Here is a 24344-nt window from a genome sequence, read left to right as displayed (position 1 = left end):
AAAGGCATCAGATTGATGTTATTATTAACCACGGCTTACACAAATTGTTCAATATGAGCACCAGAGACGTCGAAGAGGTGCTTACAGCGACAGCTTTGCACCTGGTGGCCAAAACAAATTTTTTTTTCAGCGATAAATGGATTCTACGTCAACACAGTAAAATGCCAAGTTTTGTTACCATACGTTAATTACAGCCCAACTGGACCTCAGTTTGTAGCTGCACTTTAATAATAACCACTCATATTCATCATTTTGATTTACAGCTCCTTGTGTTGGCTGTGTTTGCAGTTTAAATTGTTGGATGTGAGGTCCGCCAGTTATGCAAAACATCGTTTTTTCTCAGTACATTTGACAAAAATGTTCACATTACAGAATAAATAAAAACGAAAACCCACTGGTGATGGCACAGTGGTGCCGAAACATGTTTTGGTACTGAGAAAAAATGTGTTCTGCATAACTGGCGGACTTCACATCGAATAATAATAACCACTCAGTAGCATGACTAGCTGAGAAACCCACGGTTGCCCGTCTATTTGTTTATTCCAATCTTCTGCTAGTCCATCTTTTCCTCCCCAATCTGTCCTTCTCTCCACTCTCACTGTCCATCTAATCCCCCGCGCTCCCTCCCTCCCTCTCTCTCTCTCTCTCTCCCTCCCCTTTCACCCTTTGTGCATCTCCCTCCATCTCCTCCTCCCCACACTTGTCTATCACCCCCACCCCAACACCCCAATAGAAATTTCGCTCTTCTCAACCTCACATTATCTAGATAGTAAGTAAGATGTGTAGGAAATAAGACTGAAGTCGATCCAGAGATTTACGAGGAGCTTTTTACCCCTGAACTGACCCGAGTACGCACATGTCTCATACTTTTCCTATACATTTAATGTATTTCACATATTTGTGTATACATATTTCATTTGCATCTTTAGCGAATTTCGCGCTGCAGTTTCTTTTCACGCAGCACAAGGTGTATGATGTCTTATCTCCTGAACTACGAGTATGTCTGGTACAGCGATATAATTTTGGAAGTATATTCAGTGGTATATGTGAATACTGTCCTGAAAATGAGGTTCGAATAAATGGTAAAGAATCAATAATGGAGAACGTCATGCCTAATGGCGCAGTTTTACTGCATGGACAGGCAGCGGGTTGCACTCAGCCCTTGTGAGACAAACTGAGGAGCTACTTGATTGAGGAGTAGCAGCTCCGGTCACGAAAACTGAGAACGGTCGGGAGGGCAGTTGTGTGTGTGTGTGTGTGTGTGTGTGTGTGTGTGTGTGTGTGTGTGGTGCGGTTGTTTGTTAAGAATAGAAACTGATGAGGTCAGTGAAATTTACATTTTAACAGTGATAGCAGACAATCGAAATGTCAGCACGAAAGACTTAATCCGCGAGTGGGGCTAGCTTAAGGACTGTTCTTCGAATACTGCCAGAACATTACGACACATTTAATCCTTCCCATATATCGCTCGATCAACAGTTCCACGGCAATGACATTCAAAACTAATTTCTTAGCAGTGCACCGAATAGTGTCTGCTGAACATGCGAACTGATGCGGCATTTGTACACAAGATTTTGCTCTCGGATGAAACACTGTTAACAAAGGCACTATTTAATCTTCGCAAAATGCGCTATGGCTATTTGGAAATCCACTCAGCCTGAGAGAAGTGCATAAACAGAGATATTGATCTGGTAGTATGTCTTCCTGTTTCCGTTCTTGCATCATTGGCCCCTGTTTCATTTGTATGCCTGTGAATAACCACACGTACGCACATGTCGTAACTGAGTTATTGCTGCAGTTACGGCGATACGGTCCGCTGAAGGCAGTACATGTGTCACTAACGTGATGGATGTTCTGACAATTCTGCATTCTTACAGGTCGTCTTAACAGAGCATTTGAACGTTTTGCAAATAGAAAATAGACTGCATGTTAACCCGCCCGCATCTCGTGGTCGTGCGGTAGCGTTCTCGCTTCCCACGCCCGTGTTCCCGGGTTCGATTCCCGGCGGGGTCAGGGATTTTCTCTGCCTCGTGATGGCTGGGTGTTGTGTGATGTCCTTAGGTTAGTTAGGTTTAAGTAGTTCTAAGTTCTAGGGGACTGATGACCATAGATGTTAAGTCCCATAGTGCTCAGAGCCATTTGAACCATTTTGAACTGCATGTTAAACAAATCTAACACCTCTGGAAGTTTATCTCTGAGAAATTCACGACTCCCAAAGACACGAAATGCCGCGTAACATATACCTGCATTGCGATGAGTACAGATCAATTTCAGTGGGCAAGGTTGTCTCGCTTTATAGCGTGTATCACTGCTCAAGGTCGACATTTTTAGAGTTGTACTAATAAACACACGAACTGAACCTGAGTTACGATCCACTTCAGCTTACATTCGGGCAGGCGTTTGCAGTGTAAGACGTCGTGGTCTCCTGACCTTCATTGCTTACATATTCCGCCCTCACAATCAGATTCGGCACATCAAGACGCTTCATTCGAACCCAAATTCGATAAGATAAAGTCAATGTTGCCTGAATTCATGTAAACAATATGCAAATAACTAGCAAATCACAAATGCGCACCGAGATTGAAATACTCGAGGCTGGCTTACACACACACACATTCAAGACAAGACGGTCACAGGAGCTTTTAGTTCGGGAGAGCCAGACCGCACGCCGGGAGGCCGGTCCCTTCAGAGGATGAATCAAGTCAACTTATCTACGTCGGCCGGCGGCCGCCCGTGGAGTGGACAGCGTTTGCCCGAATAAAAGGACGACCCCGTGTTCGACTTAAAAGCAAATTCCACTACATTGTGTGGGAGCGCCCAGCCTATGCATTCTTTACAAACATAGCACGCAGTTTCAGAGGTTTTCACAGGGAGACAGCAAACGCCAAACGCCAATGCTAGATTTCCGGATTAGTCGCCTTAAACGAAATGTCATTCTCCCATTCTGATTGGCAGACGGTATTCCTGACACCTTGAGCTGAAGGAGTAATGGAAGAGACGGAAAGATATACCCCTTCACATCTGCTGTGGAGAGGGGCTGTTCCGTTGTCGCTCTTGGAGCGAGAACGCGTAACGAGAGTGGGTGCGCTCGTACGTGTACTCGAAGAGCGAGGAACAAGTCTCTCCTCAGTACTTCACAGGGAGAGCACCTCTGTCGAGAGCAAATCGAAGTGCGACTCTATATTGAGTCCTTGCCATTAAGCATTGTTCACTGTGTTGGCCGCCACACTTACTGTGCGGTGTGAACAAACAGAGTTATAGTTAAACGCTTGCGAGCGAATTTTTGAGTGGCATCGTGGTGGACTGGTTATCTGACCGGTGTACCACGGCAGTAGTTAGACTAGGGGCGAATAGGAGTCCTTGACTTCATCAAGGCGTAGGGAGAGTTGGATTGGCGAAGGTCAATCCAGATAGAATGTGAGTTATCTTATTTGTCAGCAGCGAGCGGCGCAGACAGCAGTAATCGCAGCTTATGGTATTGTGCGCTACAGCTCTTGCGAGCCCCGTATTTACTCCACAACAGTATACTTCACTGCATTTCACATGCGACAGCCTTGACCGTACCTAGCAACATTCTACAGGATAATTATTCAAGTTGAGTAGGCACAGCTTTCTGCCAAGTCAATAACAATCTTAAACTTTGTGTAGAAATTTCATTAGCAAATCCTATCCTTAAAAGGTAACTTCACATTCCGAAAAGAACCCGAAAATAACATGTTCAGTTCATAACTAAAAGTACCATTGTGATTTCTCAGAATTTTAGCAAAATAAATAATAATTTTCGTTAGTTTCATGTGTTTCTTACGCTAACTAGCACTACTCCAGTAGCCAAGTATCCCACTAGTTAAGTAAGAAATTTTGTGAATTTTTGTGTCATTTCCTTACAGCGGACGACTCCAGAAGATATTTACTGCTGAAAGTATTTCAGGCATTTCTCTTTAGAACGTTAGGAGCGTCTGTCTGACTTCTGTAGTAGTGTGGGGATGGAAATTGCATCTTGTGGGAGCCACAGGATAAAAGGTAGATTTCAGATTAATACGTTGCTCAGAATGACAGAATAGCACCCACACGCTCACAGCAGGAACTCTTTTTGTGCCACAGAGACAGGCGTTGTTGTCTTGTTAGTGTTTAATTGAAGGCAGGTAACTGTGAGAACTAGCGTTCAGTCAGCTTAGCACCTCATGCATACAAGTTGCTGACAACAGTAATATACAGAAGAATGGAAAAGTAAAATTGAGGAACTGTTGCATGGCGATCAGTTTTACTTACGATAAAGGTAAGAGCACCAGACAGGTAATTCTAACTTGCGATTGATAATGGAAGGATAATGCGCTCACGAGATTTGTCGACCTGAAAAGGCGTCCGACTGTATAAACTGGTGCAAGATTTTCAGCATTCTCAGAATTTTTTTGTTTGTTTCTGAGGTGTCAGTTTTGTCTCTGGTTTGATGTGGTCCGCCACGAATTCCATTGCTGTGGCAATATCTTTATCTTAGAATCTTAGACTAACACATGCACCCTCTGGTCTCATTTATTTGTTGAATGTATTCCAGTCTCTTTTTTTTCCCTTCCTGTTGTTACCGTCTACAGTTCACTCTAGTACCATGTAGTACCTCTCACTTCTTCTCGTCACTGTTTCCCAGGTGTTCCTTTCCTCGCCAGTTCTGCCTGGAATCGCCTCATTCCTTACTATATCAGCCCACCTTATTTTCAGTATTCTTCTATACCACCACATCTCAGACGTTCCGATTCTCAGTCAATAAAATTCTTCTGGGTTTGAGGTCGCATTGTCAACTAAAAAATTCAGACGTTTCGGCGACTCTTGAAGACGCCTTCCTCAGGGTGTACTGCTAAAATTCTTCTGGGTTTGAGGCCGCTAACTGAGCAGTACACCCTGAGGAATTCGTCTTGCAACAGTCGCCGAAACGTTGGAATTTTATGGTTGACAATGCAGCCTCAAACCCAGAAGAATTTTATTGACTGTGACAACGGCCGCGGAAGCCTACGTTTACACGTTCCGATTCTCCTCTTTTCAGACTTTCCCACAGTCTACGTTTCACTGGCACACAATGCTCTACCCCAAACATACATTATCAGAAATTTCTTCCTCAAATAAAGGCCTTTGTTCGATACCAATACACTTCTCTTGGCAAAGAATGTCCTCTTTGCCCGTTCTAGTCTTCTTTTTATGTCCTACTTGCTTCGCCTATTATGGATAATTTTGCTCAAAGTAGCAGAACTCCTTAACTTATTGTTTTCATTTCTGTTTTTTTTCTCATAAAAATTCGGCATGTGTCATGCCGAATCTTTTCGGCAGCATCCTTAGGAAGTTTCGAAACAGCCTGTTTCAAAAATCTGGCGGGAATGATCCCCGGTGTAGGTGCAAAATTCAGACCCATCTCTAGCATCGAAACTGCAGCGCCGTCCAAAGTCTTCTCTATGAGATTAAACACGATGTGTCTTCTTGGCATGTTCATCTACATACATACTCCCCAATCTGCCATACGGTGCGTGGAGGAGGGTACCTCGTACCGCAACTAGCATCTTCTCTCCCTGTTCCACTCCCAAAGAGAACGGGGGAAAAATGACTGCCTATATGCCTCTGTACGAGCCCTAATGTCTCTTATCTTCTCTTTGTGGTCTTTCCGCGAAATATAAGTTGGACAGTAAAATTGTACTGCAGTCAGCCGCAAATGCTGGTTCTGTAAATTTCCTCAGTAGCGATTCACGAAAAGAACGCCTCCTTTCCTCCAGAGACTCCTACCCGAGTTCCTGAAGCATTTCCGTAACACTCGCGTGATGATCAAACCTACCAGTAACAAATCTAGCAGTCTGCCTCTAAATTGCTCCTATGTCCTCCCTCAATCCGACCTGATAGGGATTCCAAACGCTCGAGCAGTACTCAAGAATAGGTCGTATTAGTGTTTTATAAGCGGTCTCCTTTACAGATGAACCACATCTTCCCAAATTCTACCAATGAACCGAAGACGACTATCCGCCTTCCCTACAACTGCCATTACATGCTTGTCCCACTTCATATCGCTCTGCAATGTTACGCCCAAATATTTAATCGACGTGACTGTGTCAAGCGCTACACTACTAATGGAGTATTCAAACATTATGGGATTCTTTTTCCTATTCATCTGCATTAATTTACATTTATCTATATTTAGAGTTATCTGCCATTCTTTACACCAATCGCAAATCCTGTCCAAGTCATCTTGTATCCTCCTACAGTCACTCAACGACGCACCATCCCGTACATCACAGCATCATCAGCAAACAGCCGCACATTGCTATCCACCCTATCCAAAAGCTCATTTATGTAGATAGAAAACAACAGCGGACCTACCACACTTCCCTGGGGCACTCCAGATGATACCCTCACCTCCGATGAACACTCACCATCGAGGACAACGTACTGGGTTCTATTACTTAAGAAGTCTTCGAGCCACTCACATACTTGAGAACCAGTCCCATATGCTCGTACCTTAGGAGTCTGCAGTGGGGCAACGAGTCAAACGCTTTCCGGAAGTCAAGGAATATGGCATCCGTCTGATACCCTTCATCCATGGTTCGCAAGATATCATGTGAAAAAAAGGCGAGTTGCGTTTCGCAGGTGCGATGCTTTCTAAAGCCGTGCTGATTCATGGACAGCAACTTCTCTGTCTCAAGGAAATTCACTATATTCGAATTGAGAATATGTTCGAGAATCTTGCAACAAGCCGATGTTAAGGATATTGGTCTGTAATTTTGAGGATCCGTCCTTCTACCCTTCTTATATACAGGCGTCACTTGCGTTTTTTTCCAGTCGCTCGGGACTTTAGGTTGGGCAAGAGGTTCGCGATAAATGCAAGCTAAGCAAGGATCCAATGCTAATTTTCAGCCAGTGCCAAAGAGGAGCTGTCTACCCAACTGAAATGTTCGCTGAAATCTTCACATGAAGTAATAGTAATTGTCTGGACACCAAACACAATTCCTGACGTGTATAGCACACGCTTTCTCTCACAAGTGGCGCACTCGCCCATCGTTTAATCATAATGGCAGTCGCAGAATTTATACGATGTTTAAATTCAGCAAAAGTAGGAATGGTTTGTTTGTTGCGGCATATCAGTAAAAATGCAAGGGTGCTTAACAATCTACCTCTCTTGAGACGTAACTTATCAAAGTCACATATATACTTTTTTCATCTCCTCCCTGTAAACGTACCAGATGCGGCTCTTCAAGCTTTCCTGGAGGATGTATTGTAAACAGGCTGCACGGGTTTGCCGCCGGATGGCGCTGTGCAAATTCCACGATATTTCCTCGCAGCAACTGTCGGACATCTTCAGGTGGTTCAACCTTTCCGGTGGCAAGACGACTTTGGACGACGCTGCAGTTTCGATGCTAGAGAAGGGTCTGAATTTTGCACCTATACCGGGGACCATTCCCATCCGATATGTGATTCGTGGAATAGAGCAGGCTGTTTCGAAACTTGCTAAGGATGCTGGCGTGACACTTCCCGCGTCTTCATTCGAGCTCCACCTAAGAAGTCCAGCTTTAACGTCACCTCAACTGAAAGAAATGCTCTACGAGAATTGAGAGAAGACCAAGACACCGTCATCTTACCTGTTGTCAAATGGAATGCTACAGTGCTTCTCTCACGCACTGAATATAACGACAAGATATACAAACTGCTCGACGATCCTGCATACGGTAAGTTAAAGTGATATGACGGGTAGGGTCCACAGAAAGACTTTGGAACGCACCAGAAGGAGCTCGATTCCAGCGCAAGCCGCTAAGGGTTTGCGTCAACAGGCCGCACTTCCTCCTAGACTCTATGGCCTACTCAAGATCCATAAGAATCTGGTGCCTTTCCGTCCCATTGTATGTTAAATAGGAGCACCTACTTATTTTGTTGAAAAATATCTGACGTTACTAATGGGACCTCTCGTAGGCAAGTGCGAGCACCATATTCGAAACTCTGAAGATCTCATAGGTCGCCTCAAATCTCTTAGCTCGCATCGTCGAATCTCTTTGTAAGTTTCTATTTGGCGTCTTTATTTACCAAGGTGCCCTTGCAGGACTGTTTAGAGCTCATTAGCAACAAGTCTGAGGAGGACATTGTGGCTTTCTTTAAATACTTGCTTCCTTCAACATACTTCTTATTTCATGACCAATATTTTGAACAAGGGGACGGTGTCGCCGTGGGAAGCCCTCTGTCTCCTGTGGTGGCCAATTATTTTATGGAGGACTTTGAAGAAAAAGCGCTACACTCTGCCACTCTCAAACCCTCTTGTTTTCTGCGGTATGTGGATGATACATTTGTGATGTGGCCACATGGACTTGATACTCTACCTACGTTCCTTCAGCATTTAAATTCGCTCCATCCGAATATAAACTTCACAATGGAAGTGGTACTTCTCCTTTTCTTGATATTTTCGTACGATGAAAAGCAGGCGGAACCTTGGGACACAGTGTCTACCGCAAGCCAACGCATACATATCTATATCCGCAGGCCACAAGCTGCCATCATCCTGCACAATGCGGTAGCGCATTACGTACGTTAGCTCAAGAAGCACATCTGGTATTTGACCCTAAAAACCTGTCGGTGGAATACAACATTCGAAGCCAGGTGTTCCGACCATACAGTTATTCTGAAAGACAGATACGTAATGCATTCAGGCCCAAGCGACTTCACGTAACTTCGGTTACACGATGAATCAGTCAAATGTAAAAGCCGTAAATTCAACTAAATACCTAGTAATTACGATTACGAACAACTTAAATTGGAAGGAACACATAGAAAACGTTGTGGGGAAGGCTAACCAAAGACTGCATCTTATTGGCAGGACACTTAGAAAACGTAACAGACCTACTAAGGAGACTGCCTACACTACTCTTGTCCGTCCTCTTTTAGAATACTGCTGCGCGGTGTGGGATCCTTACCAGATAGGACTGACGGAGTACATCGAAAAAGTTCAAAGAAGGGCAGCACGTTTTGTATTATGGCAAAATATGGGAGAGAGTGTCACTGATATGATACAGGATTTGGACTGGATATCACTAAAAGAAAGGCGTTTCTCGTTGCGACGGAATCTTCTCACGAAATTCCAATCACCAACTTTCTCCTCCGAACGCGAATGTTGACACCGACTTGCATAGGGAGGAAGGATCACAAAGATAAAATAAGGGAAATCAGAGCTCGTACGGAAAGATATAGCTGGTCGTTCTTTCCGCGCGCTATACGAGATTGGAATAATAGAGACTTGTGAAGGTGGTTCGATGAACCCTCTGCCAGGCACTTGAATGTGATTTGCAGAGTATCCATGTAGATGTAGATGTAGATGAATCTATGGAGCGGAATGAAGACACCCAACACTCTGGAATGAAGGCACTCAACACTTTGGTTTTTTTGTCGTATTTTACTGCCATGTCGTCAAGAATCGGAAGAGTCCCCGGAAGATATGGCATTAAGTGCGTTTTTCGACCATCTGCAAAACAGAGACCTGTTGGCTTCGCTTAAGGATGATCTTGGCCTGAGGAAACGTGGTGTGTACAAGATTCCTTGTCAATGTGGTACAGCATATATAGGTCAGACATGTTGCACAGTACAAGAACGCTGAGATGAAAGTCAGCGTCATACACGCCTTCGTCAACCGGAAAAGTCAGCAATTGCGGAACACTGCCTGAGTACAGGACATCACATGATTTATGAAAAGACGGAATTTATATCCCTGGCATCATCTTTCTGGGACTGCATCATTAAGGAAGCAATACATTTCCGTACAGCCGATAATCTCATCAACAGATATGCGGCATTTCAACTGAGCACAGCCTGGAACCCTGCATTGGCTGCTGTTGAATCACAACGAGAAAATTAAGATTTTTTCGATAACAGACCCGTCATAACATTGGTCTAGCACGAATGTCATCTGGCCACAATGTCAATAAACATAACTTACAGCGCATGCGCAGGAGGGCCGCTCTGCATTTGAGTATGGCGTCATCTGTCTGCAAATCACTGCGCAAGCGTGATTTCCGCGCCTGCGCATTCTTGGAGCTTGCGTTCTAGGTACGGGGCGTTGACCGTGCGTATATCGTTATTCGTACCTAGCCACCTGCAAAGTTGAGCTACCTGAAGATGTCAGACAGATGCTTCGAGGAAATATTGTGGAGCACAGACGAGTGGCTTCAGTTTTACAAACGTTCACTCATAAATAAAGTAATTGAACAAAAGCAATGTCTTGATAGCAGACTTTTTTATAGAAAGTTTGGAAAAAGCGTTCTTTATACCAATTGCTTCATATTCTATTAATGAATTAAACCAACAAGCAATAAGCCTTCTAATTCAGGTGATAGCAAGGAAAGGTGTTTGCATCATTCTCACGAACTGCTTTTTCACAATAAAGAACAGCGGTAATTGTTTATTTCCTATTGTACTTCGACGAAACGTGAATAATTCATGTCATACCAACAGTGTTTGTTGGTATTTTGCGTGACGTTTTAGAGTCCTCCAGGAGTGTGTTTGAATGACGAGCTGTGTTAGTGTAATGGTTAAGGTACACTCCTGGAAATGGAAAAAAGAACACATTGACACAGGTGTGTCAGACCCACCATACTTGCTCCGGACACTGCGAGAGGGCTGTACAAGCAATGATCACACGCACGGCACAGCGGACACACCAGGAACCGCGGTGTTGCCGTCGAATGGCGCTAGCTGCGCAGCATTTGTGCACCGCCGCCGTCAGTGTCAGCCAGTTTGCCGTGGCGTACGGAGCTCCATCGCAGTCTTTAACACTGGTAGCATGCCGCGACAGCGTGGATGTGAACCGTATGTGCAGTTGACGGACTTTGAGCGAGGGCGTATAGTGGGCATGCGGGAGGCCGGGTGGCCGTACCGCCGAATTGCTCATCACGTGGGGCGTGAGGTCTCCACAGTACATCGATGTTGTCGCCAGTGGTCGGCGGAAGGTGCACGCCAAGACCGTAGGATCCTACGCAGTGCCGTAGGGGACCGCACCGCCACTTCCCAGCAAATTAGGGACACTGTTGCTCCTGGGGTATCGGCGAGGACCATTCGCAACCGTCTCCACGAAGCTGGGCTACGGTCCCGCACACCGTTAGGCCGTCTTCCGCTCACGCCCCAACATCGTGCAGCCCGCCTCCAGTGGTGTCGCGACAGGCGTGAATGGAGGGACGAATGGAGACGTGTCGTCTTCAGCGATGAGAGTCGCTTCTGCCTTGGTGCCAATGATGGTCGTATGCGTGTTTGGCGCCGTGCAGGTGAGCGCCACAATCAGGACTGCATACGACCGAGGCACTCAGGGCCAACACCCGGCATCATGGTGTGGGGAGCGATCTCCTACACTGGCCGTACACCACTGGTGATCGTCGAGGGGACACTGAATAGTGCACGGTACATCCAAACCGTCATCGAACCCATCGTTCTACCATTCCTAGACCGGCAAGGGAACTTGCTGTTCCAACAGGACAATGCACGTCCGCATGTATCCCGTGCCACCCAACGTGCTCTAGAAGGTGTAAGTCAACTACCCTGGCCAGCAAGATCTCCGGATCTGTCCCCCATTGAACATGTTTGGGACTGGATGAAGCGTCGTCTCACGCGGTCTGCACGTCCGGCACGAACGCTGGTCCAACTGAGGCGCCAGGTGGAAATGGCATGGCAAGCCGTTCCACAGGACTACATCCAGCATCTCTACGATCGTCTCCATGGGAGAATAGCAGCCTGCATTGCTGCGAAAGCTGGATATACACTGTACTAGTGCCGACATTGTGCATGCTCTGTTGCCTGTGTCTATGTGCCTGTGGTTCTGTCAGTGTGATCATGTGATGTATCTGACCCCAGGAATGTGTCAATAAAGTTTCCCCTGCCTGGGACAATGAATTCACGGTGTTCTTATTTCAATTTCCAGGAGTGTATTTGACTACTATGCGAAATCTCCTAAGTTAAAACCTTGGTTGGTGTTTAATATTTTGTTTATTTAAAAACAATATCGAAGTGTCTTACTTTATGAATTTTATTCGTTTGAATGTAATTTTTTGAAATTTCTAATTTTTTGTCTCAACATTATAATCATAATAAGTTTTCGGTTTTTCTAATTTTGTCCTCCAATAATTCTTTTCACAACAATTAAAAACAATGAAAAGGCCCACATACAATACTCATTTTATCTGTTTTGTTTGTATATCTTCTCTTCTGCAGTTGCCGTTTTACTATTCATATTGAAATATATTCTTTGCGACAGTATTAAAAGTATTATTTAGAGCAGAATTTCGGCTCGTATGTTGCCGAGCTACTTGATTGTCTGACGCAATTCTTTGCTTCGCTGCTTTGGCAACATCATCATATTCAATGTTTTTGTCAACTGATCTATATTTTGGCAAGTATTTGCTGTCCGTTGTGACAAACACAAATTTTTTGCGCATTGCGCCTCACTGACAATATATTTTAGTTTCTATGTTTTATTACGTCCACATTTCAGTATTGCGTACTTCGCCAATTTTGTTTTAATCAGAACTTTTTAGAAAAATGCGAAACGACTCTGGTAGAAATAAAACTTTTATTACAGTCGCGAAAGACGGAATATTTCTCAATATTACATACAACACCTATCTGGTACTCAAATTCAATGAGACATTGTTATACAGTAAATTTTATATGAAATTTAGGTATATTGTTCGCATTTCATTCTCAGCATCATGGCAACTAAAATCGACCATACGGAAAGTATACCTCTGCAAACTCTTCAAAATTTCGTGCAATGGTTTACTACATTTAATGCTGCTCAATAACTGCGTTGAACATCGAAACAAAATTAAGTCATTTATGGGGGGAAGGTATCAGTCAAGAAGATGTGTAAAAATCAAATTTTTGGGCCAAATAGTTTTTGTGAAATCGAATGATAAGTGTGTCAAAGCAATCGGAACACGATGTGTCTGCACAGGCGAGCAGTGCAGTGATGACAAAATCGCGCACAGCGCGGAATGCGGGGAGCACGTCTTTGTAGCAGCGAAAGGGTTAATGCGGCCGTGGTGGCTTCATGAACTGCGCGCTCCCCCCTAAACGTAAGTTTGCGAACTATACTACACTATGGCGCTGCTTCTATTGGCGCGTGCGTCGTGTGCAACTGGCAACGCAGCAATCTCCCGCGTCTGGGCGGGCATGCGCGAGTCGCCAAGATAAAAGAATTCAACTATAGTTACAACATATCCGCCGGAGCCGCCTGGGGTAGCCGCGAGGTTGGGGGTGCCTTGTCACGGTCCGCGCCGCTCCCTCCCCCCCCACCCCCCACCCCCCACCGATTCGACTCCTCCCTCGGGCATGGCTGTGTGTGTCGTCCTTAGCGTAAGTTAGTTTAAGTTAGATTAAGTAGTGTGTAAGTTTAGGGACCGGTGACCTCAGCAGTTTGGTACCGTAAGACCTTACCACAAATTTCCAAAGTATCCGCCGGGAAAGCTTGAAGAGTCACAATTTTTGACTTACTGATACCGAATCTGGCAACATGCCGGTCCCGGGATTTCGAAGTCTTTTAAAAATGTTTTAATTTTAAGTTTACATTTTTTCTGTAATTTCGCATTTGCTAGGATAATTCCTGAGGCAAAGGCGTCTTAACAGAAGAACAGACAGACACTCGGATAACACATGACAAATAAAAACTTTTTGTTGAACGACACAAATCAAAATTAACAATTTTCCTATTATTCCTTTAGTTAGACTGTGAACATATGTTTCTTAAAAAATTTGATGATTCTAGGTCAATAAATAAATAAAATTATAATACCTAATAATAAATAAATAATTATATTAAAAAAAATAAAAACTCTGAGGTTCGCCGATGACATTGTAATTCTGTCAGAGACAGCAAAGGACTTGGAAGAGCAGTTGAACGGAATGGACAGTGTCTTGAAAGGAGGATATAAGATGAACATCAACAAAAGCAAAACGAGGATCATGGAATGTAGTCAAATTAAGACGGGTGATGCTGTAGGAATTAGATTAGGGAATAAGACACTTAAAGTAGTAAAGGAGTTTTGCTATTTGTGGAGCAAAATAACTGTTGATGGTCGAAGTAGAGAGGATATAAAATGTAGACTGGCAATGGCAAGGAAAGCGTTTCTGAAGAAGAGAAATTTGTTTACATCGAGTATAGATTTAAGTGTCAGGAAGTCGTTTCTGAAAGAATTTGTATGGAGTGTGGCCATGTATGGAAGTGAAACATGAATGATAAATAGTTTATACAAGAAGAGAATAGAAGCTTTCGAAATGTGGTGCTACAGAAGAATGCTGAAGATTAGATGGGTAGATCACATAACTAATGAGGAGGTATTGAATAGGATTGGGGAGAAGAGGCGTTTGTGGCACAACTTGACTAGAAGAAGGGATCGGTTGGTAGGACATGTTCTGAGGCATCAAGGGATCACCAGTTTAGTATTGGAGGGCAGCGTGGAGGGTAAAAATCGTAGAGGGAGACCAAGAGATGAATACACTCAGCAGATTCAGAAGGATGTAGGCTGCAGTTGGTACTAGGAGATGAAGGAGCTTGCACAGAATAGAGTAGCATGGAGAGCTGCATCAAACCAGTCTCAGGACTGAAGACCACAACAACAACAACATGGACTATCGTCTCTGCTGTGCGACTGTATTCGTGATTTACTGGCAGAAACGTCACAGTTCACAGTAATTGGCGGAAAGTAATCGAGTAAATTAGAAGGCTATCAGGCGTTCGCCAGGGAAATGTTATGGGCCCTCTGCTGTTCGTAATATAGATTAACGACTTAGCAGACAATCTGAGCAGCCCTCTTAGATGGATTTCAGACGATGCTGCCGTCTATCGTCTAGTAACGTCACGAGAAGATCGAACCCAATTGCAAAATGATTTAGACGAGATTGGTGCGAGATGCAAAAAGTGACCATTGAATCTAAATAATGAAAAGTATGAGCACATCTGTTTAATTTCAGTTACATGACGAATCACACAAATTTAAAGGCTGTCAATTCAACTAAATACCTAGCGATTAAAATTACGAGCAACACAAGTTGGAACGATCACATATATAAGGCTGCGGTGTAAGGCAAACCAAAGACAGCGTTTTATTGGCAGAACACTTATAGAGGATGCAAAAGGTGTGTTAAGAGACTGCCTACACTAAGCTTGTCTGTCCCCTTCTGGATTATTGCTTTATGCTGTGGGATCCGCATCAGCCAATTTAACGGAGGACATCGAAAAAATTCAAAGAAGAGCCGCCCGTTTTGTATTATGGAGAAATAGTTGTGAGTATGTCACGGGTACGATACGTGAATTGGAGTGGCAATCACAAAAGGAAAACCGATTTTTGTAGCGGCGATCCTTTCACAAAATTTTAATCAACCTTCTTCTCCGAAAGCGAAATATTTTGTAGGCGTGCACTTCCATAGGCAGAAATGATCATGGTAAGAGAAATCAGAGCCCACACGGATTGTTTTCCGTGTGCTGTTCGAGAGTGAGCTATTAATTGTGAATTGCAGATTAACCATGCAGATGTGGATGTTGAAGAGTATTTTTCGTCAGACGTGTTTCACTATCATTTAGAAATAGCCATTAGTGCCGGCCGGAGTGGCCGTGCGGTTCTAGGCGCTGCAGTGTGGAACCGAGCGACCGCTACCGTCGCAGGTTCGAATCCTGCCTCGGGCATGGATGTGTGTGATGTCATTAGGTTAGTTACGTTTAAGTAGTTCTAAGTTATAGGGGACTGATGACCTCAGAAGTTAAGTCGCATACTGCTCAGAGCTATTTGAACCATTTTTTTTTTATTTTTTTTTTTATTTCTTAGCCTTTAGTGGTCAATGGTGTTTCTTCCTTGTGCTTACATATTCTGAAGACCACCGCGTTTCTTTTGGAAGAAAAAGCAGAGGACTTCAGAACACGTAAACACGAAGTAAAACATGATTCGTAAATTAAAGTGAAACGTGTCTGGTTGAAATGGCTCTTCCGTTGAAGTAACATCAAGACAGAAAAACCAAACTCATTGGTATAGAATAGCTGCTGCGGAAGACGGTTATCCAAGAAAATATCTAATAAATACGATGTACTCCTCGAAAAGACAGATTCATCGTAAAGAAAGATAAGAAAACTTTACGGGATTGCATCAGCATAGGTGTCATTCGGCAAATCTTAGAAATGAAAATCTTTTTTGTTGTCATCAGATCTTCCAAGTTTTCTAAAGTTCTTTCGCACGTAGACTGAGTGACAAAAGTATTGAAGCACCCAGGAGACAATATTGGAGTCAATGTAAGTTTGTACCCGTATACGATGTCTGTTCAAAAAAAATTGGGGAGCATTCACAATTTCACGCGAATGGTGTGTTGGAGCGAAATACGGTTGGCATCCGTGCACACGCCTGTGTTTAATGTGAAACTGCCGGAAGTTTCATTGTTGTATGTCTGTTGCTTATTGTTCAGCGTTGTACTGAGTAGAAAGCTGTGTCGCGCAGTTTGCGAATTTCGAGACGAAACGGTGACGAGCGTTTAAGCCGTACTCGGTGTTACGAATGGTTCACACTGTTTAATAATGGCCATAGGGAAGCTAAACGTGACCCTCGTTCATGGACCCCCTTCGAGGTCCGAAGACGATGTTCATGTCAGGAACGTCAAAGATATTGTGCGTCAAAGATATTGTGCGTGCCTATCGAAGACCGACTGTTGGAGAGAGTGCCGTGGAATGTAATATTTAATTTGGACACGTCATGAAATCCTGACAAAGCGTGTTGGAATGAGTCGTGTTGCCGCCAAATTCGTCCCACGGCTCATGAAAGACATTCGCCTCACAATCTGTGAAGAGCTTTTGGGGTCTTCAACAAATAAAAATAAAATAATAATATAATAATAATAATAATAAATTGTAATAATAATAATAATAATTGTTTGGATAAGTAATTGAGAGGTTATAGTTTGTTTCGCCTTTAAGATTGGAATTGAATTTCTTAATGTTTCATAAAATCTTACGCAGCATTTTTCATTGAGGTCACACAATAAAGTAAATGCAATTTACGCCGAAACTTTATCGAGCTTCGCACGTCCGAAGATGTACGGAACGTAGCCAGGGCTCATTATATATTTTTTTGTAGACGAAGTCTGATATCTGACCTCACATTCAATCATGACAATGGGGTGACTAATAACTACTAAAACAGAGAAAAGCATACTATTAAATAAAACATGTATTCATTGCAACATATACATTACGATATAAATGACACTTACGTAAAATTATAGGTAAATAATTGCAGATAATTCACAAATGAGGGCGACTTATTAATTGCGCGCCTCTTTTTTGCAAATAAGTATCAATATGGCTAACTGTGGAGCCACTCAAAATATTACGTCCTTCTCGGACAACGAATGACATAAGAGAGCTGATGCCTACTGGCTGCGACAAGAGAGCGGTGTTAATTCCTTTGTTTAGCTTTCTCTTGTCTTAAAAAATCGATACATATAATCTAAGTGCAGTAAATTAAATATCTTCTGTGCTCGAGTGCAAATGGTTCCTTAAAGATCGCACAAATAAGAACGAGATGTTCCGTAAGAGAATCATAACTAATGAGACGTGAATCTACGGTTATGATATTGAGGCTAAGGTTCAGTCTTCACAATGCGTCGGAAAAGGTTCTCCAAGACCAAAAAAGGCTGGTCATGGCAGGTCAAATGTCAAAGCCATACTCATAATTTGAAGGATGAGTTCATCATGAATTCGTGCCACAGGGGCAAACTGTTAATTGATGGTACAATCGGGACATATTGCGACGCCTGCGAGAAAATGTGAGCAGTAAATGTGCCGAGACAATTCGTGGCTCTCGCATCACTCTAACACACCCGCACACTCATCCCTGTACATGCGTGACAGTTGCAGAATAAACTAAATCTCTGTGCTGCCTCATCCTCGATACTCTCCATACAAGGACTCTGCGGACCTTTCTTTTATTTCCAAAGTTGAAAACTCCTCTGAAATGACTAAGATTTGCTACGACAGACGAGATAAGAGAATATTCGCAGACGGCGCTTCGAACGATCCAGCAAGAGGCGTACCGACGCTGCTTCTGGAACTGGAAACGGTGTTGGGAGCGGTGTATCAATTGTGGAGGAGAATGTTTCGAAGGAGACCATGTGCAATAAGTGAAAGGTAAGTGTTAAACGTTTTGTGGATGAAGTTCGGGATTTGTTTGAACTGAACACATACATCAACTGCGGGTGTGCAAATGATCAGAGTTGCACTTCTCCGTGACTGAAAAATCGGCCACCACAGTGCCTTAGTGTTGTTCATGTTTAGTGTTGTTGCCAGGCCAGCTGGGGATATAAGAGGCGTGAACGGCTTCAGAGGCTGAGTATTGGAGATGCCGGGTACTCGTATGAGATAGCGTTATCAGCACCTGACAGAGTTTGAAAGGGGCCACATGTTGGTCTCCATTTAGCTGGCTGGTTGAATCGGTCAGTATCTAGATTTGTAGGGCGTTCTGTTGTGGCAGTAGCCCAATGTTGGACTGCATGGGAACGTGATGGGAGACACACTCTTCATCAAGGTTCTGGTCCAACATGTCTGACCACTACAATGAAGGATCGCCTTATTCTGCAACAGTTACATTGTAAACCCATTCACATCTGCAACCTGGAGTCCGAGGACAAGTAATGGATTCCCTGGAACATTCCGTGTCATCCCGCACCAGCATGCCGACCGCTGTGGCCAAGTGGTTCTAGGCGCTTCAGTCTGGAACCACGCTGCTGCTACGGTCGCAGTTTCGAATCCTACCTCGGGCATGGATGTGAGTGATGTCCTTAGGTTAGTTAGGTTTAAGTAGTTCTGAGTTCTAGGGGACTGATGACCTCGGATGTTAAGTCCCATAGTGGTCAGAGCCGTTTTGAGGCCGCACCATTATCCGGAGACTAACAGCCGCCGGACTAAGGAATAGCCGTGTCGTGTGTAGGCTGCCGTTAACACCACAACACAAACGGCTACGTGTGGAGTGGTTCCTGACCAATAAGAATGCGCTGCTGATGTCGCCGTATGGGGACCTGGGCAGACGTCCCTTTCTTCCAGTGTTGTGGAGAGGCACACCAGTGTTTCTCTTGGCGCCACGGCATTAGGATCCATTGTGTATGTCTTCACGTCGTGATCCACCCAGATTTAGGTTTTCCGTGTTATCCGCAAATCATTCCAGGCAAATGGCGAGATGGTTTCTGTGAAAGGGTGAAAGCGGATAATTAGTTTTTTTGTTCTGTGGTGATGTATAGTTACATTTACTGGTATTTTGTCTGTGTGGTGATTAGAGAAACAGTTAAGCTCGTATTTTAGTTTGTAAATAGTCTCCTAATTCTTGAAAAGTAATCAGCAATGCAAAAGTTAATCAGAAATGGAACATCAAACCCCGTACTGTAATGCACGTAGAGAGTCATGCTAAATTTGAGAAAGTTGTCCTGTTGTCAATAATACAAGCAGTCTGACTGCAGAAAAATGTGAAATATAAATAACTACTAAAAACGCCCTCTCTGAAAGGTATGTCGCTGTTTGAAAGTTAATTTTATCACACATAAATTATAAATGGCATACCTATCCGCACAATGAATAAATGCTGTGCTGCTGCTATCTCCAAACAACTGCAGCTGCTGCTACTGCTATGCTAGTTAAAAAATAAAAATTGAAACTACTAGCAACCTGATGAGCAATGCGTGCTTTAAACTATAGACACATCCACAAAACTCCTGTGCTGATAAATCTCACTACTGCAATGATCATTATCAGTTAAAGTTCTCTTATTGAGATATTCGGGAAAGAAATAAAGAGATGAATACTGATAGATGGAGAAACAATAAGCTAACTTTATTAAGAAAACCTTAAATCACTAAGACAAAATATCTTAATACTTGAAATACTAAAAGTTTGCTTTACATAAATAGTGAAAAAACCAGAACAAATTAGAAATTCTCCTTACTTTCTTACAAAAATGTATGCTATCCATCTTTGAAGAAAAATCAGTAGGTCACACATTGTTACGTTATAACATCCAATTCTAAATCCCTGACCAAATTAATTACTACGCTTGGATGTCTCTGCAAATGCGCTATTGACACTACCTTTTGAAATCTTGTGAATGAAGTAACACAATATCTCTCCATAAATGAAAAATAATTAAAGCAAACTACTGCCGGCACGCAGCGTGGCCTAAACACCTCTTACTTTATCACAGGAAACAACTCGACTCATCCCCTCTTTCTCTCCAGAACTGCAGTTCACTCACAAGAAAAGGTTCTACTAACAGTCTCTTCTGGTGCAATCTCTTTGGCAGGGAAGTTGCTTGCTATTACTCAGATGCTACTCAACCTTTACTTTTCCGAACGACATCCAAAGTATTCCAAAAATTACAATTTTCTATATAAAACAATACCCTTACAATGGCACGACCGATTTCCTTCCCCACTCTTGAAACAATCCGGGCTTGTGCTTCAATGGCCAAGATTTCGCCGGGACGTTAAATCCTAATTTCATTCCTTCTGACGGCAGAACGTTACGTCATGGACATCCAGCATTCTCATGTTACTTCTCGTGTGGCAGAGTTTCAGTGCCATTTTCCAACAGGACAATGCTCGTGTACACATGACTTGCGGCTGTATGAACTGTCTGCATGAAGTTGATGTACTCCCATGGACAGCAAGATACACAGACCTGTCCGTGACAGAACATGTTTTGGCGAAGCTCGCAGATGACCCCTGTCCCAGTCTCAGTATCCAGCTATATATATAGGACACTTGCAACAGTTACGGACCTCCTCGCATCAGGAGAAACCTTTACTCAACCTTACTCAACGGGAAGGCGACGTCACACTGATAATTAGGACTAAACTGTCAAGATCTTTGTAAATTTGGTTCTACATATGACCCACTGAGATGTATCACATACCCTTTCAAACTGCGAAGATTCATTTCATTTCCTACTCCCCTCTCTGGGTGCTTGAGTTAGTTTCTAAGTCACCGTGTATTATCTAGTTTTTTTTTTCCTTCACACAGTTCATATTTCCTGTCACCAAACTTCCTAAGTATCTAGAAGATTTTACCCGAGCCAAGGTTTTTTTTTTGCTTTCAATGAAATTTTGAAGGAAACTTCATGTGTGATGATTGTCATCACATTGGTCTTTCCTACATTTCTACTATTCCTACATTTATACTATTCGACACTCTTATGACTGTTATCAATTGTCTGCTCTTATCCACCTTCTGCCACTTATTGTCTCTATCATCAGAAGTCAATTATAAACCTAGAAATGTCGGGCAATTGGAGAGTACAACGTCTCCTTGACGTCTGTGGCGTCTTGATAGATAGTTATGATTGCTTCTTTGTGTAAGTAACAAAGAGTAATGGACGACGAGGGTAGCAAAAGTATGGACAGTTTAAGTCTTCCTTGCTATGGACGAGATGGTTCGCATTCAGAGTTTAGAGACTGTATGAAGTTGCTGCACAATAATACCTAAGCGCTGTACCTTTCTTAGTCAACAGGTTCCGCCTCACACGCAGCATATTCAAGTGTGGCCTAACGGCTTTCATATTACAAAGAGCATTGGAAAGCCAAACATTAATCGTATACCCGCCGACACTCAGTAAAGCCCTCTACCGGCCAAATACAATAACGGCAGCTTAAATAACACGTTCGTCTCTTCCACTGTTTGACATTGGAAATTACACCAAGTTTTCCGCTCTTGAAACGCTTAGACGACTTCTCCAAAGTAGCAGTTTATTTATCGCATTATCTATTGAATACCCCAGTTCGAAATTACCCTGAAAGCTTGTAATTTGCGCATCGTATGATAATGCTTAGATATCTTTGAATGCCTTCTCCACATAGGCCGTTAATTAACATACGACAATGTAAGTACATCACAGCTTCGACTGTGGCCTACCTCTGTGTCTCTAAGACCTCAACGCCAGGTGGATGTTTAACTCATTGGTCGTATTGTAACGTTTTTGCCACCAAATCGCCATATGTCAAGCAATAGCCTTCGCCATGATTTCGAGTACTCCCTGTGGTCTACCCACTGAAGAAAAGCAGGTATTGAAAAACAGAAACCTGAATTGCATTTTTAAGCACAAGGTGACCCATAACCTTACAGGATATAGCGCTGCTCCAAACTGAAAAAAAAGTATGTCTCAGATTGCTGTTAAATGGTCCATATTTTGTTGTCCATGATCGATTTCGAGGCTTCCAACCTCATCATCAGATGTACCTGTTCACAACGGATGTATACAATAAACCAGTGCGATACGTAGTACATAATATATTGTGCGCGTACTAACAAATTTATTGGTATTTTACAATACTGAAACTGATCACCAGCCCTTATTTTAATATCAGAAGTTTAAATAAATTAGAAATTTGTACAGTAACCGATAAGACACTTCTGCACCGAAGCTGCCTAGCTCCCGCTTTTGAGATTAACATGGTGTTGACAGTTTCGTTATAACTTAGCTTAACAAAAATTGGAAATGAGGGATCATACTATTCCCAAAACAGCAGGAGCAATGAGTTAAGTGCTGTAAAAGCGACAAAGACGTAAAAATAATTTCCAGTTCAGTTTGACTCTTAACTCTGTGTTCCTTTTTGTTAGTGAACTAGCTGTTCCCAGCCACCCATTGCTGTACCTGAGTCAAGTTAAAAGGAAAAGAAAGAAACGAGGAATCACACATTTACATATGTCAATGTATGGGAACTGGATGTTGTTGCTGTCGTGGTCCTCAGTCCAGAGACTGGTTTGATGCGGCTCTCCATGCTACTATATCCTGTGCACGCTTCTTCACGTGATCTACCCATCTAATCTTCAGCTTTCTTCTGTGGCACCACATTTCGAAAGCTTCTATTCTCTTATTGTCTAAACTATTTATCGTCCATGTTTCACTTCCATACATGGCAACACTCCATACAGATACTTTCAGAAAGGACTTCCTGACACTTGAATCTATACTCGATGTTAACAAATTTCTCTTCTTCAGAAACGCTTTCCTTGCCGTAGCCAGCTATTACCTTGCCAGATAGCAAAACTCATCTACTACTCAAAGTGTCCCACTTCTTAATCTAATCCCTTCAGCCTACATTTAATTCCACTACACTCCATTATCCTCATTTTGCTTTCGTAGAGTTTCATCTTATGTCCTTCTTTCAAGGCACTGTCCATTCTGTACAGCTACTCTTCCAGGTTCTATGGTGTTTCAGACAGAATTACAAAGACGTCGGCAAGCCTCAAAATTTTATCTGTTCTCCATGGACTTTAATTCCTACTCCAAATTTTTCTTTTGTTTCCTTTTGCTGCTTACTCAATATATAGATTGAAAAACATCGTGGACAGGCTACAAACCTGTATCACTCCCTTCCCAACAACTGCTTCCCTTTCATTTCCCTCGACTCTCATAACTTTCAACTGGTTTCTGTAGAAATTGTAAATAGCCTTTCGCTCCTTGTATTTTACTCTTGCCACCTTCGGAGTTTGAAAGATCGTATTCCAGTCAACATTGTCAAAAGCTTTCTCTGTCTACAAATGCTAGAAACATAGGTTTGCCTTTCCTTAATCTATTTTCTAAGATAAGTCGTAGAGTCAGTATTATCGACTACTTCCAGTTTTTCCATTCGTCTGTATAGAATTCGTGTTAGTATTTTGCAACCGAGACTTCAAATGATACTTCGGCAGTTTTCACACCTGTCGTCATGATTTCTTTGGGGTGACATTATTATATTCTTCTCGCCTGTCTCATACACCTTGCTCACCAGATGGAAGAGTTTTGTCATGGCTGGCTCTCCCACGGCTATCAGTAGTTCTAATGGAATGTTGTCTACTCCCGGGGCCTTGTTTCGACTTAGGTCTTTCAGTGCTCTGTCAAACTCTTCACGCAATATCGTATCTCCCATTTCATTTTCATCTACGTCCTGTTCCATAACATTGCTCCCAAGTACATCACCCTTGTATAGACCCTCTATATACTCCTTTCAACTGTCTGCCTTCCCGCCTTTGCTTAGGACTGGGTTTTCATCGGAGCTCTTGATATTCATACAGGGGGTTCTCATGTCACCAAACGTCTCTTTAATTTTCCTGTAGGCAGCATCTATCTTACCTCTCACGATATATGCTTCTACATCCTTAAAATTGTCCTCTAGCCATCCCTGCTTAGCCATTTTGCACTCAATGTCGATCTAATTTTTGAGACGTTTGATTCCTTTTCGCTTGCTTCACTTACTGGATTTTTATATTTTCCCCTTTCATCAGTTACATTCAGTATACTGTTACCCAAGCATTTCTACTAGGCCCCGTCTTTCTATCTATTTGATCCTCTCCTT

At 43.0% G+C, this 24344-nt stretch overlaps 1 protein-coding gene across 1 annotated transcript in view; it reads left to right on the top strand.

The window, feature by feature from the left end:
- Positions 1 to 24344, top strand: part of LOC124717055 (sensory neuron membrane protein 1-like) — a 201475-nt gene that overhangs the window by 400 nt on the left and 176731 nt on the right. The window lies entirely within an intron of this gene.

The sequence above is a fragment of the Schistocerca piceifrons genome, chromosome 9 (assembly GCF_021461385.2).
Source record: "Schistocerca piceifrons isolate TAMUIC-IGC-003096 chromosome 9, iqSchPice1.1, whole genome shotgun sequence".
NCBI lineage: Eukaryota > Metazoa > Arthropoda > Insecta > Orthoptera > Acrididae > Schistocerca > Schistocerca piceifrons.
The sequence above is the reverse complement of the archived record's forward strand: the minus strand, read 5'-3'. Positions and strand labels throughout refer to the sequence as shown.